Source organism: Tamandua tetradactyla, chromosome 3 (assembly GCF_023851605.1).
Source record: "Tamandua tetradactyla isolate mTamTet1 chromosome 3, mTamTet1.pri, whole genome shotgun sequence".
In the NCBI taxonomy this organism is placed as follows: Eukaryota; Metazoa; Chordata; class Mammalia; order Pilosa; family Myrmecophagidae; genus Tamandua; species Tamandua tetradactyla.
The window spans coordinates 64,779,446-64,795,289 of record NC_135329.1 but is presented as its reverse complement, the minus strand read 5'-3'; positions in this window follow the sequence as shown (position 1 = coordinate 64,795,289).

The window sequence follows — 15,844 nt, the reverse complement described above, 5'->3', positions numbered from 1 at the left end:
AGGTTCCTCCTCAATCTGGATAAGATTCCCTGGGCATCACAGACATCATCAACATGAACATGGAACGCTTAGGTTTATTCTTCTTTCTGGTGGCAGCTCCCAGATGCGAGTGTCTCAGGGACACAGATATGAAGGTAATGGGATGATGGAAATGAGAACATGACTCACTGTGGTTCTCCTTGTTCCCAGGTGTCCTGTCCGAGGCGCAGGTGCAGGAGTCGGGACCTGGACTGGTGAAGCCATCGCAGACCCTGTCCCTCACCTGCACTGTTTCTGGAGTTACTTTAACTAGCACTGATGTGAACTGGATCCGCCAAGCTCCAGGAAAAGGACTAGAGTGGGTTGGTATAACTGTTGATGATGAGGGAAATACAAGAACCCAGCTCTTCAGTCCCGACTCAGCATCTCCGAGGACACCTCCAAGAATGAAGTGTATTTAAAGCTGAACAGCCTGAGCACCAAGGACACGGGCACCTATTACTGTGTGAGACACACAGTGAGAGGAAGTCAGTCTGAGCCCAGACACAAACCCCCCCTGCTGGAAAGAGGAGGCTGGGCTGCAGGAGGTGCTCGAGACCAGCAGAGGGCGTGCAGGGACCATCGTGGCTTTGCCTGGGTTTCCCTCTTCTTTCTTCACAATAAGTAACTCCCAGAACAGCTATTACATCTTGTATAAGCAGTGCTATGATTTATATAACATTCAAACTCAAAAAAGTTTTTCTGTTACCAAATGCATCTTTTAATTAATACATGGACATATGTTTAATACCATGTTATGTAAAGTTTGCAAGTCTTCAGAATGTGCCTGAAAATGTGAAATAAACTTGCATGTGCACACCCTGTGAAGTTTTGTTTTGATTTAAATCACATTTCCCGGAATGTTCAGACCAATAAACCCCCACCCACCATCACACAGTGTAGGAAACAGACTCGAAAGCAGGCATTTATCTCTCCACCTTCTTCTCGTTCAGCTGCCTTCTCTGTGGAAAATCCCCAAACTGCCCCCCAACCTTCAGGAATGGGTGAAACTGAAAGCAGGTGAGATAAGACCCCTGGGATGGGGACCCTCCCCTAACAGCTTATCTGCTTCTGCAACCCGTTTCCCACCTTACACTAACCAATAATTTTTCCTTTAGTATTGCTGGTCACCATATTAAATTTACCTTATTGCTATCACACAATACAGTCTTTAAAAGTAAAGTTGCCTTTTATTCAGGGCTCAGACTTGCAGAGGCTACTTGGCTGAGCCCTATGTCCGTATGAAGTAAAACCTACTTCCTGAAATTTCAAAACCTCAGCCAAGTTTATTCTATTTCTATATAACGTTCCAGGAAGCTTAAAGTCTTGTCCCATTTTTTTTGTATAACAATAGAGCCTCATATCCTCCAGAGAATGAGGAGAATGTAGGAAAGCCTGGCTCTGCAAAGGAGCATGTTTTAATACATATGAACATAAATATCTAATAAAATTTTATGTAAATATTGTGAGTTGTCTCATTTTCCCATGAAGGTGTTTCTTTCAACTTAACTCACTTTTCTGAAAACTTTCATCAAATATTCCCCCATCCACCATCATATAGAGCCCCAGAACCTCAGAAGAAGTGGAGAAGGTGGGAAAGCCTGGCTCTCCCAAGGAGCAGCGTCAAGTGAGTCTATTTCTTCCTCTCTCTCATGTGGCCTCAAAGACCAGGTCCCTGCACTTGTATTCATATCCTTACATATCATACGTCCTTACATAAAATTCCATCATTGCATCACACCCACACACATACAGTATCATGACATATATTGTTTAATTTATAATCTAATAATAGGTTCAGGATTAATAATTAACTTTCTAATCTAAAATTATCTGGTTCACAATTAATAAATAACTTTAAGTTTTATGCCTATATAATCAATAACTTGTAATGCATTCTTTTTACTTAAAATCATCAAAACATTTTCTATAAATATAATATCAAATGCTCTATAATATTTTTCTTTGAAGCAGGAAAGGTAATCAGAAAGAACTTGACACACTTTTATGGTTCCTGCACAGCCACAGGCTCCTGAAGGTAGATCTTTCCTGAGGTCCTCACAGGGAGGACAGGTCTACCCTGTGCTTCCTGGGCAGACACACTTGCCTCTAACTCCCTCCTCCCTGCATTTGGATCTGGGAAGCAGTTTTCCCATAACTGTAACTTGTCTTTAAAGAATGAGGATTCCTGTTCATTATTGTGCAGGCCCAAGCACACCTACTGGACCCATTATAAGGGTAGTGAGACAGTTTCAGAGCACGACTTTCACTTGGGGCATTCCTGATTTCTTACCAGTTGGACTCTGCGAATGCAACATTCTTGGGGAGAGGCTGGGATATGAGCAGGATGGACAGTGGTCATAACACCACCCATGTGCTCCATCCTTCCTCATGAGGCAATGCCTGGCCTATCACATATTTTTGCACCATTTCTAGGGTAGTGTCATTTGTCCCTGATTTTCGTCCCAAGATTCATTGGTTCTACAGTGTTGTCATCAGCTGGTTGTTTCAGAGAACTGCTGCAGGTTATGAATTTTATTCCTCAGTCAAAGAGAGGGGAGGTTTATCACAAACATTCCATGATGGACTCTGTCTTCTACTTTCAATTGGATCTCACCAATGCCCATAAAATATTGGTTTTGTTTGGTTTCCCCTTCAGATTCTGTTCTTTTGTGGTCGATCTATGGAGTTGGTTGTGGATAAATTTATACAATTCATTCTGTGATTCTCTCCAAGAACCAGGGAATAATGAACATTTTGTTTGTTTTGTTATGTTTAGTGTTTTAGTGGCTTCTATGCAGTTATGGAGGAAAACTTGTAAAATTAACTATAAATGACTCATGTGATGTTCATTCTAGCAACCTTATTAAATTCAGTTTAGAAATGTATTAGCTGTAACTATTTAATCTTCCTACTGCCATATTTGGGGATCATGCCATAACTGCACAAATTAGCCTTGTCATAACTGCACCAATAGCTTTGGACATATTTCTTTTTATAGCAACCCTTGTTTCAATTTTAAGATTTTCATTTACTCTGTTTTTTTTCAATTATATAATGTTTTGAATGCCTCTTGATAATTTGAAGATTTTCACAAACTCTCTATTTTGTTCTTCTAGAAGGAATGAACAAGATTTCTTTCAAATACTACATGCTTAAGATGAATTGCTGACTGTGTTGTAATGCCCATAAATTGGAAACAACAAAAATACCCATAAACCTTTTAAAACATAAAGAAATTTAGGCAAAAGGATTTATTCAAATACTATTTCACATTCAAACCAATGAATCCCTTTTTTGTTCGCTAAATCTATTGGAACGCAATGCATATGAAATGGATAAGCTTTTTAAAATGTGATTTATTTTAATAACAAATTTTCAGTTCTTTGAAAAGCAATTAGCTTTTATCTGAGTTCCTTTTTCAATTAGGAAGGCACAAGGTGATGTTTGCTCAATTTTACTCCTGTTTTCTGGTTTCAAACAACTTTTCCGAGGACATTTCCTCTTTATTTCTCCAAACAGTCTGTCCCTATGTTGGCTCTTAGCTCAGTCTTTCTCTTTGAAATCTCATTTTAAGCCTCCAGCTGCTGAAATTAAATGTCACTCATTGAGGAAGGCAATTGCAGATGTAATAAAAAAGAAATGAAATTCACGTGCTGATGATTTTATTCCACAGCAACAGAACCACTGACCACAAACGCCTGGCCATGTGGACACCTAATTCTAACTACTACAGTGCCCGCCTTCAACTTGGCAGCTATGTACATCCTCTTGAACCACATCTAAATGAGAAACAATAACAGACATATTTTGCACGTATGTATGCTTATCTGAAATATGTACAACATATCAAATATTTCCATATCAAAAATACATTCATGTAATCAGAATTTAAAAAAACATTTTAGTAACAATAGAAACTCAATACAAGCTGTAAAATAGTACAAATCTCATACAAGGCAATTATAGGCATGATCTGTACTAAGGCAAGATTCTCCTCTGCCTCTGTGTCTGTCAACTTAGAGTAGGTTATCGGTCAACTTAAAGCAAGTTATGTTTCCAATATGCAAAGATGGAACAGTCCATCATCAATATCCAAACATGGAACTATTACACCATTGCTGTAGGGAGAAACTGTAAGGAAAATAGGGGTCGACAGAACTCAACAATTCAGGAAACCTGTACAAAAACTAAAGAAATGTGTAAGGAAAACTCCATTAGATTTCAAACTAAACAGCTGATATTTATTTTTTTTTTCATTTTTTATTTTATTTTATTTTTTTATTTTTTATTAACGGAAAGAAAGACAAAAAAAAAGAAATTAACACAACATTTAGAAATCATACCGTTCTACATATGCACTCAGTAATTCTTAACATCATCACATAGATGCATGATCATCGTTTCTTAGTACATTTGCATCGGTTTAGAGGAACTATCAACACAACAGAAAAAGATATAAAATGTTGATATAGAGAAAAGAAATAAAAGTAGTAATAATAGTAAAAAAACAACAACAAAAAAACCCTATAGCTCAGATGCAGCTTCATTCAGTGTTTTAACATGATTACTTTACAATTAGGTATTATTGTGCTGTCCATTTTTGAGTTTTGTATCTAGTCCTGTTGCACAGTCTGTATCCCTTCCACTCCAATTACCCATTATCTTACCCTGTTTCTAACTCCTGCTGGACTCTGTTACCAATGACATATTTCAAGTTTATTCTCGAATGTCCGTTCACATCAGTGGGACCATACAGTACTTGTCCTTTAGTTTTTGGCTGGACTCACTCAGCATAATATTCTCTAGGTCCATCCATATTATTACATGCTTCATAAGTTTATCTTGTCTTAAAGCTGCATAATATTCCATCGTATGTATATACCACATTTTATTTAGCCATTCTTCTGTTGATGGACATTTTGGTTGTTTCCATCTCTTTGCAATTGTAAATAACACTGCTATAAACATTGGTGTGCAAATGTCCATTTGTGTCTTTGCCCTTAAATCCTTTGAGTAGATACCTAGCAATGGTATTTCTGGGTCATATGGCAATTCTATATTTAGCTTTTTGAGGAACCGCCAAACTGCCTTCCACAGTGGTTGCACCATTTGACATTCCCACCAACAGTGGATAAGTGTGCCTCTTTCTCCGCATCCTCTCCAGCACTTGTCATTTTCTGTTTTGTTGATAATGGCCATTCTGTTGGGTGTGAGATGATATCTCATTGTGGTTTTGATTTGCATTTCTCTAATGGCCAGGGACATTGAGCATTTCTTCATGTGCCTCTTGGCCATCTGTATTTCCTCTTCTGGTAGGTGTCTGTTCAAGTCTTTTTCCCATTTTGTAATTGGGTTGGCTGTCTTTTTGTTGTTGAGTTGAACAATCTCTTTATATATTCTGGATACTAGAGCTTTATCTGATATGTCATTTCCAAATATTATCTCCCATTGTGTAGGCTGTCTTTCTACTTTCTTGATGAAGTTCTTTGATGCACAAAAGTGTTTAATTTTGAGGAGCTCCCATTTATTTCTTTCTTTCTTCAGTGCTCTTGCTTTAGGTTTAAGGTCCATAAAACCACCTCCAGTTGTAAGATTCATAAGATATCTCCCTACATTTTCCTCTAACTGTTTTATGGTCTTAGACCTAATGTTTAGATCTTTGATCCATTTTGAGTTAACTTTTGTATAAGGTGTGAGATGCGGGTCTTCTTTCATTCTTTTACATATGGATATCCAGTTCTTTAGGCACCATTTATTGAAGAGACTGTTCTGTCCCAGGTGAATTGGCTTGACTGTCTTATCAAAGATCAAATGTCCATAGATGAGAGGATCTATATCTGAGCACTCTATTCGATTCCATTGGTCGATATATCTATCTTTATGCCAATACCATGCTGTTTTGACCACTGTGGCTTCATAATATGCCTTAAAGTCCGGCATCGCAAGACCTCCAGCTTCGTTTTTTTTCCTCAAGATGTTTTTAGCAATTCGGGGCACCCTGCCCTTCCAGATAAATTTGCTTATTGGTTTTTCTAATTCTGAAAAATAAGTTGTTGGGATTTTGATTGGTATTGCATTGAATCTGTAGATCAGTTTAGGTAGGATTGACATTTAACTATATTTAGTCTTCCAATCCATGAACACGGTATGCCCTTTCATCTATTTAGGTCTTCTGTGATTTCTTTTAGCAGTTTTTTGTAGTTTTCTTTATATAGGTTTTTTGTCTCTTTGGTTATATTTATTCCTAGGTATTTTATTCTTTTAGTTGCGATTGTAAATGGGATTCGTTTCTTGATTTCCCCCTCAGCTTGTTCATTACTAGTGTATAGAAAAGCTACAGATTTTTGAATGTTGATCTTGTAGCCTGCTACTTTGCTGTACTCATTTATTAGCTCTAGTAGTTTTGTTGTGGATTTTTCCGGATTTTCGACGTATAGTATCATATCGTCTGCAGACAGTGATAGTTTTACTTCTTCCTTTCCAATTTTGATGCCTTGTATTTCTTTTTCTTGTCTAATTGCTCTGGCTAGAACCTCCAACATGATGTTGAATAATAGTGGTGATAGTGGACATCCTTGTCTTGTTCCTGATCTTAGGGGGAAAGTTTTCAATTTTTCCCCATTGAGGATGATATTAGCTGTGGGTTTTTCATATATTCCCTCTATCATTTTAAGGAAGTTCCCTTGTATTCCTATCTTTTGAAGTGTTTTCAACAGGAACGGATGTTGAATCTTGTCAAATGCCTTCTCTGCATCAATTGAGATGATCATGTGATTTTTCTGCTTTGATTTGTTGATGTGGTGTATTACATTAATTGATTTTCTTATGTTGAACCATCCTTGCATACCTGGGATGAATCCTACTTGGTCATGATGTATAATTCTTTTAATGTGTTGTTGGATACGATTTGCTAGAATTTTATTGAGGATTTTTGCATCTATATTCATTAGAGAGATTGGTCTGTAGTTTTCTTTTTTTGTAATATCTTTGCCTGGTTTTGGTATGAGGGTGATGTTGGCTTCATAGAATGAATTAGGTAGTTTTCCCTCCACTTTGATTATTTTAAAGAGTTTGAGGAGAGTTGGTACTAATTCCTTCTGGAATGTTTGATAGAATTCACATGTGAAGCCGTCTGGTCCTGGACTTTTCTTTTTAGGGAGCTTTTGAATGACTAATTCAATCTCTTTACTTGTGATTGGTTCGTTGAGGTCATCTATTTCTTCTTGAGTCAAAGTTGGTTGTTCATGTCTTTCCAGGAACCCGTCCATTTCATCTAAATTGTTGTATTTATTAGCATAAAGTTGTTCATAGTATCCTGTTATTACCTCCTTTATTTCTGTGAGGTCAGTAGTTATGTCTCCTCTTCCATTTCTGATCTTATTTATTTGCATCCTCTCTCTTCTTCTTTTTGTCAATCTTGCTAAGGGCCCATCAATCTTATTGATTTTCTCATAGAACCAACTTCTGGTCTTATCGATTTTCTCTATTATTTTCATGTTTTCAATTTCATTTATTTCTGCTCTAATCTTTGTTATTTCTTTCCTTTTGCTTGCTTTGGGATTAGTTTGCTGTTCTTTCTCCAGTTCTTCCAAGTGGACAGTTAATTCCTGCATTTTTGCCTTTTCTTCTTTTCTGATAAAGGCATTTAGGGCAATAAATTTCCCTCTTAGCACTGCCTTTGCTGCATCCCATAAGTTTTGATATGTTGTGTTTTCATTTTCATTCGCCTCTAGGTATTTACTAATTTCTCTTGCAATTTCTTCTTTGACCCACCTGTTGTTTAAGAGTGTGTTGTTGAGCCTCCATGTATTTGTGAATTTTCTGGCACTCCCCCTATTATTGATTTCCAACTTCATTCCTTTATGATCCAAGAAAGTGTTGTGTATGATTTCAATCTTTTTAAATTTGTTAAGACTTGCTTTGTGACCCAACTTATGGTCTATCTTTGAGAATGATCCAAGAGCACTTGAAAAAAAGTTGTATCCTGCTGTTGTGGGATGTAATGTCCTATAGATGTCTGTTAAGTCTAGCTCATTTATAGTAATATTCAGATTCTCTATTTCTTTATTGATCCTCTGTCTAGATGTTCTGTCCATTGATGAGAGTGGTGAATTGAAGTCTCCAACTATTATGGTATATGTGTCTATTTCCCTTTTCAGTGATTGCAGTGTATTCCTCACGTATTTTGGGGCATTCTGGTTCGGTTCATAAATATTTATGATTGTTATGTCTTCTTGTTTAATTGTTCCTTTTATTAGTATATAGTGTCCTTCTTTGTCTCTTTTAACTGTTTTACATTTGAAGTCTAATTTGTTGGATATTAGTATAGCCACTCCTGCTATTTTCTGGTTGTTATTTGCTGAAATATCTTTTCCCAACCTCTCACTTTCAACCTATATTTATCTTTGGGTCTAAGATGCGTTTCCTGTAGACAGCATATAGAAGGATCCTGTTTTTTAATCCATTCTGCCAGTCTATGTCTTTTGATTGGGGAATTCAGTCCATTAACATTTAGAGTTATTACTGTTTGGATAATATTTTCCTCTACCATTTTGTCTTTTGTATTATATATATCATATCTGACTTTCCTTCTTTCTACACTCTTCTTCATTTCTCTCTCTTCTGTCTTTTTGTATCTGACTCTAGTGCTCCCTTTAGTATTTCTTGCAGAGCTGGTCTCTTGGTCACAAATTCTCTCAGTGACATTTTGTCTGAAAATGTTTTAATTTCCCCCTCATTTTTGAAGGACAATTTTGCTGGATATTCTACACATGCACTCAGTAATTCTTAGTATCTTCACATAGATGTATGATCATCATTTCTTAGTACATTTGCATCGATTTAGGAAAAGAACTAGCAAAACAGCAGAAAAAGATATAGAATGTTAATATAGAGAAGAGAATTAAAATAATAATACTAATAAATATATATATATATAAAGGAAAAAGAAAAAAACAAAAACAAAAGATACAAACAAACAAACAAACAAACAAAAACTACATTTCAGGTGCAGCTTCATTCAGTGTTCCAACATAGTTACATTACACTTAGGTATTATTGTGCTGTCCATTTTTGAGTTTTTGTATCTAGTCCTGTTGCACAGTCTGTATCCCTTCAGCTCCAATTACCCATTATCTTACCCTGTTTCTAACTCCTGTTGGTCTCTGTTACCAATGATATAGTCCAAGCTGATTCTCGAATGTTGGTTCACATCAGTGGGACCATACAGTATTTGTCCTTTAGTTTTTGGCTAGACTCACTCAGCATAATGTTCTCTAGGTCCATTCATGTTATTACATACTTCATACGTTTAGTCTGTCTTAAAGCTGCATAATATTCCATCGTAGGTATATGCCACAGTTTGTTTAGCCACTCGTCTGTTGATGGACATTTTGGCTGTTTCCATCTCTTTGCAATTGTAGATAATGCTGCTATAAACACTGGTGTGCAAATGTCCGTCTGTGTCTTTGCCCTTAAGCCCTTTGAGTAGATACCTAGCAGTGGTATTGCTGGGTCGTAATCCATTCTGCCAGTCTATGTCTTTTGATTGGAAAATTCAGTCCATTATCTTTTAGTGTTATTACTGTTTGGATAATATTTTCCTCTACCATTTTGGCTTTTGTATTATATATATCATATCTGATTTTCCTTCTTTCTACACTTTACTCCATACCTCTCTCTTCTGTCTTTTTGTATCTGACTCTAATGCTCCCTTTAGTATTTCTTGCAGAGCTGGTCTCTTGGTCACAAATTCTCTCAGTGACTTTTTGTCTATAAATGTTTTAATTTCTCCTTCATTTTTGAAGGACAATTTTGCTGGATATAGAAGTCTTGGTTGGTAGTTTTTCTCTTTTAGTAAGTTAAATATATCATTCCACTGTCTTCTAGCTTCCATGGTTTCTGCTGAGAAATCTACACATAGTCTTATTAGGTTTCCCTTGTATGTGATGGATTGCTTCTCTCTCGCTGCTTTCAAGATCCTCTCTTTCTCTTTGACCTCTGACATTCTAACTAACAAGTGTCTTGGGGAATGCCTATTTGGGTCTAATCTCTTTGGGGTGCGCTGCACTTCTTGGATCTGTAATTTTAGGTCTTTCATAAGAGTTGGGAAATTTTCAGTGATAATTTCTTCCATTAGTTTTTTTCCTCCTTTTCCCTTCTCTTCTCCTTCTGGGACACCCACAACACATATATTTGTGCGGTTCATATTGTCCTTGAGTTCCCTGATACCCTGTTCGAATTTTTCCATTCTTTTCTGGATAGTTTCTGTTTCTTTTTGGAATTCAGATGTTGTATCCTCCAAGTCACTAATTCTATCTTCTGTCTCTTTAAATCTATCATTGTAGGTATCCATTGTTTTTTCCATCTTTTCTTCTTTATCCTTCACTTCCATAAGCTCTGTGATTTGTTTTTTCAGTTTTTCTATTTCTTCTTTATGTTCAGCCCATGTCTTCTTCATGTCCTCCCTCAATTTATCGATTTCGTTTTTGAAGAGGTTTTCCATTTCTGTTCGTATATTCAGCATTAGTTGTTTCAGCTCCTGTATCTCATTTGTACTATTGGTTTGTTCCTTTGACTGGGCCATATTTTCAATTTTCTGAGCGTGATCCATTATCTTCTGCTGGCGTCTGGGCATTTAGTCAGATTTCCCTGAGTGTTGGACCCCACAGGTTGTAAGTTTTTTCTGTGAAATCTCTGGGTTCTGTTTTTCTTATCCTTCCCAGTAGGTGGCGCTCGTGGCACACGTTTGTCTACGGGATCCACCAGTAAAAGTTGCTGTGGGTCCTTTAACTCTGGAAAACTCTCGCTGTAGGGGAGGTTTGGCAGCCGAAGCGTCTTGGAAGAGTGCCAGCTGGCCCGGGGGTCCGAACGCGGGGAGGGTCGCCGGCCGCCGCAGCATGTGAGAGCACCCAATCAAATTTCCTAGTCGGCCCGGGGCGCCAAGCGTGGCAGAAGGGCGCCAGCTGTTGCAGCCCGGGAGAGTGCACTGTTCCCAGGCGGACCGGGGAGTCACGTGTTTGGAAGGGACCCCCTGGTCACCGTTCTCTGCAGTCTGGGGATTTCTGACCCAGCTCTTTCAGTTGGTCCGGGGGGCCTCGCGTGGTAGGGATGCCAGCTGCCATGGCCTGAGGGAACCGCCTGCCCAATTCTGGCAGCTGGCCTGGGAAAAAGGAAGGGAGGGACTCCGGCCGCTTGCCGTCCCGCCCAGGAAAGCCCACGTCCCTTGGTGTTCTCACCAGAGCTGGTTCTCCCAGACAGTCAGCCATTCCAGAATGGGGTACGCTGTCCCTTTGATCTCCGTCGTGGCTCCGGGAGCTGCTCTGTATTGTCTCCACTCCCCCAGTAGCTGTTCTGGAGGAGGAAAGGTGAGGGCGGCAGGGCTGTCGAGGCTGGTGGCAGAGGAGCCGGTAGGAAGGCGGAAGAGGGCACCGTGGTGGTTGGAGAGCCGCCGGAGCAGGAGGGGGCAGCTGATATTTATTTAATGCATAAGAATAACCTCCAGGAAAACGTCTTCTTTCCGGACTATCTCAGGCATTGACACTTTATTTTGCCTCATTTCACTCTTTTTCCTTTTGGTTGAGAAGGTTTACTCAATCCCTTGATGTTGAATCCCAGCTCCTTCCTGGATTTCTGTCCCATGTTGCCAGGAATCTCCACACCACTGGAAGTCCTGTCCCACATAAAGAGGGGAAGGGCAGTGAGTTTGCTTGTTCATGTTGGCTGAGAGAGAGCAGCCACATATGAGCAACAGAAGAGATTTTCTTGGGAGGTGATTCTTAGTACTAATTTTAAGTAGGCTTAGCCTGTCCTTTGTGGTGTTAAGTTTCTTATGAACAAACCACAAGATTGGGGGCTCAGCCTATTGCCTTGGTTGTCCCCACTGCGTGTGAGAATATCAATAATTCTCCACTTGGGGAAGTTGAATTTTCCCCCTTTCTCACCATTCTCCCAAAAGGATTTTGCAAATACTTTTTTATTCACTATTTAAATCACTCTGGAATTTATTGTGGCATATCTCTGGACAGACCTATAAAATCTCATGCCCTAATTAAGGTTCTAAGTATTATGATGTTCAATTAAGCTGTCCACATAATTTGTATTAGGAAATGCACCAGTCTAAATATAAATTTTGTATCAAATAAACAGTGTTTGATTTAGACTCATACATAAGTTAAAGTTTCAAAATATTAATTGCCAACTACTTTCAGCACCCTGCATTATTGACATTCCTTTGTTCTTTCTCATGCAAAACGTTTTTAAATTTGTACATGTAGTTACATCATTATACACTCTAGGCATTCCTAGATTATACCATCTCAAGTCTTTCTCATCTATCTTTCCTTCTGATTTCATTTGTGCCCTCAGGACTCCTCCCTCTTTCGTTATCACATTCAGCTTCATTCACTGTTCTAACATTGTTGTATTACAGTTAGATAGTATTGTGCTATCTAATTCTGAATTTTTAAAATCAGTCCCATTGCACAATCTGTATCCCTTCAGTTCCAATTTCCCAATATCTACCCTATTTCTATCTCCTCATGACCTCTGTTCTTGACTGAAATTATCCAAGTTCATTTCTTAATGTTAGTTCATATCAGTGAGACCATACAGTATTTGTCCTTTTATTTCTGGCTAATCTCACTCAGCATAATGTCCTTAAGGCACATCCATTTTGTTACTTTCTTCATAACTTTATTCTATTTTACATCTGCATAATATTCCATCATATGTATATACCACAGCTTGTTTAGCCACTCATCTGTTGATGGACATTTTGGCTGTATCCAACTCTTGGCCATTGTAAATAAAGCTGCTATACACATTGGTGTGCAAATGTCCGTTTGTGTGTTTGCACTCATGTCCTCTGAGTAGATACTTAGCAATGGTATTGCCAGGTCATATGCCAATTCTATTCTTTACTTCCTGAGGAACTGCCAAACTGCCTTCCATAGTAGTTGTACCACTTGACATTCCCATCAACAGTGGATAAGTGTGCCTCTTTCTCCACATCCTTCCCAGCACTTGTCGTTTTCTGTTTTAGTGATAATGGCCATTCAGGTGGGTGTGAGATGATATCTCATTGTGGTTTTGATTTAGAGTTCTCTAATAGCCAGTGAAGTGAAGCATCTTTTCAGGGGTCTTTTGGCCATTTCTATTTCCTCTTCTGAGAAGTGTCTGTTCAAATCTTTTGCCCATTTTGCAATTGGGTTGTCTGTCTTTTCATTGTTGAGTTGAACAAGTTACTTATATAAACTGGATACTAGAAGTTTATCTGATATATCATTTCCAAATATTCCAAATATTGTCTCTCATTGTGTAGGGTGTCTTTCTACTTGATTGATGAAGTTCTTTGATGCAAAAAAAATTTAATTTTGAGGGGTTCCTATTTCTTTCTTTCTTTCTTCTATGCTCATGTTTTGGGTGTAAGGTCTAAGAAATCACCTCTTGTTATAAGATTTGTAAGATATTTCCCTACATTTTTTCCTAACAGTTTTATGGCCTTAAATTTAATGTTTTACATCTTTGATCCATTTTGAGTTAATTTTTTGTATAGGATGTGAGATATGGATCCTGATTCACTCTTTTGCATGCGGATATCCACTTCTCTAAGCACCATTTATTGAAGAAAATGTTCTGTCCAAGGTGAGATGACTTGACCGCATTCTCAAAGATCAATTGCTCATAGATGAGAGGGTCTGTATCTGAGCACTCTATTAGATTCCATTGGTGAGTATATCTATCTTTATGCCAGTACTATGCTGCTTTGACCACTGTAGCTTTGTAATATGCCTTTATGTTAGGTAATGTGAAACCTCCTACTTCATTTTTCTTTCTCAGGATACTTTTAGCTATACAGGGCACTCTGCCATTCCATGTAAATTTGGTAATTGGCTTTTCTATTTCTGAAAAGTAATTATTTGAAATTTCAATTGGTATTGCACTGAATCTGTAAATCAATTTAGATGGAATTGACATCTTAGCTATATTTAGTTTTCAATCCTTGAACACTGTATGAACTTCTATTTATTTAGATCTCCCACGGTTTATTTTAACAATTTCTTATACTTCTCTTTGGATAGGTCTTTTGTCTCTTAGTAAATTTAGTCCTAAGTATTTCATTATTTTGGTAGCAATTGTAAATGGATTTTTTTGTGATTTCCCCTCAGATTGTTCATTACTAGTGTATAGAAACACTACAGAGTTTTGAGTGTTGATCTTGTGACCTGCCACTTTGCTGCACTCATTTATTATCTCTAGTGGTTTTGCTTTGGATTTTTCAGGGTTTTCAACATATAATATCATATCATATGCAAACATTGTGAGTTTTATTTCTTGCTTTCTAATTTTGATGGCTTGCATTACTTTTTCATACTTTCTAATTGCTCTGGCTAGATTTTCCAACATGATGTTGAATGAAATGGTGATAGTGGACATCCTTGCCTTGTTCCTGATCTTAGGTGGAAATTTTTCATTTTTTCCCCATTGGGGATGATGTTAGCTGTGGGTTTTTCATATATTCCCTTTATCATGTCAAAGAAGTTCCCTTCTATTCCTATCCTTTGAAGTGTTTTCAACAGGAAAGGATCTTGAATTTTGTCAAATGCCTCTTTTGCATCAATCAAGATGATCATGTGTTTTTTCTGTTTGATTTGTTGATATGGTGTATTTCGTTAATGGATTTTCTCATGTTGACCATCCTTGCATACCTGGGATGAAACCTACTTGGTCATGGTGTATAATTCCTTTAATATGCTGCTGGATTCGATTTGCAAGAACTTTGTTCAGGATTTTTTCATCTAATTCATAAGAGAGATTGGTCTGTACTTTTCATCATATCTTCGTCTGGCTTTGGTATGAGGGTGATGTTAGCTTCATAGAATGTGTTAGACTAGTTTCCCTCCCCATCAATTTTTTTTGAAGAATTTGACCAGGATTGGTACTAATTCTTTCATGAATGTTTGCTAGAATTCATATATGAAGCCATCTGGTCCTGGACTTTTCTTTTGTGGGAGCTTCTTAATGACTGATTCAATTTCTTTACTGGTGATTGATTCGTTGAAGTCATCTATTTCTTCTCAAGCCAATGTTGATTTTGTGATGTGTTGATTTTTTTGATTGCTTTCATGTTCTCAATTTCATTTGTTTCTGCTGTAATCTTCATTATCTCCTTTCTTTTGCTTGCTTTGGAGTTAGTTTGCTGTTCTTTCTCTATTTCTTCTAAGTGGACAGTTAATTCCTTGAGCTTTGCACTTTCTTCTTTTTTGATATATGTATTTTGGGCAACAAATTTCCATCACAGCATGGCTTTGCTGCATCCCATAAATTTTGATATGTCATGTCTTTCTTTTTGTATCCCTCAAGATATTAACTGATTTCTCTTGGAATCTCTTCATTGACCCATTGGTTGTTTAAGAGTGCATTGTTGTCCCTTCATATATTTGTGTTTTCTGGCACTCTGCCTATTATTGATTTCCAACTTCATTCGTTTAAGATCTGAAAAAGTATTTTGCATGATTTCAATCTTTTAATTTTTTGAGGGTTTGTGATCCAGCATCTGGTCTATCCTTGAGAGTGATCCATGAGCACTTGAGAAAAATGTATACCCTGCTGTTCTGGGATGTAATGGTCTATGAATGTCTGGTAAGTCTAGCACATTGATTGTATTATTCGAATTCTCTCTCTCTTCACTGATCCTCTGTCTAGATGTTTTGTCCATTGATGAGAGTGGGTAATGGAAGTCTCCAACTATAATAGATGTGTCTACTTCTCTTTTCAATGTTTGCCTCATGTGCTTTTGGGCTTTCTGGTTTGATGCATACAT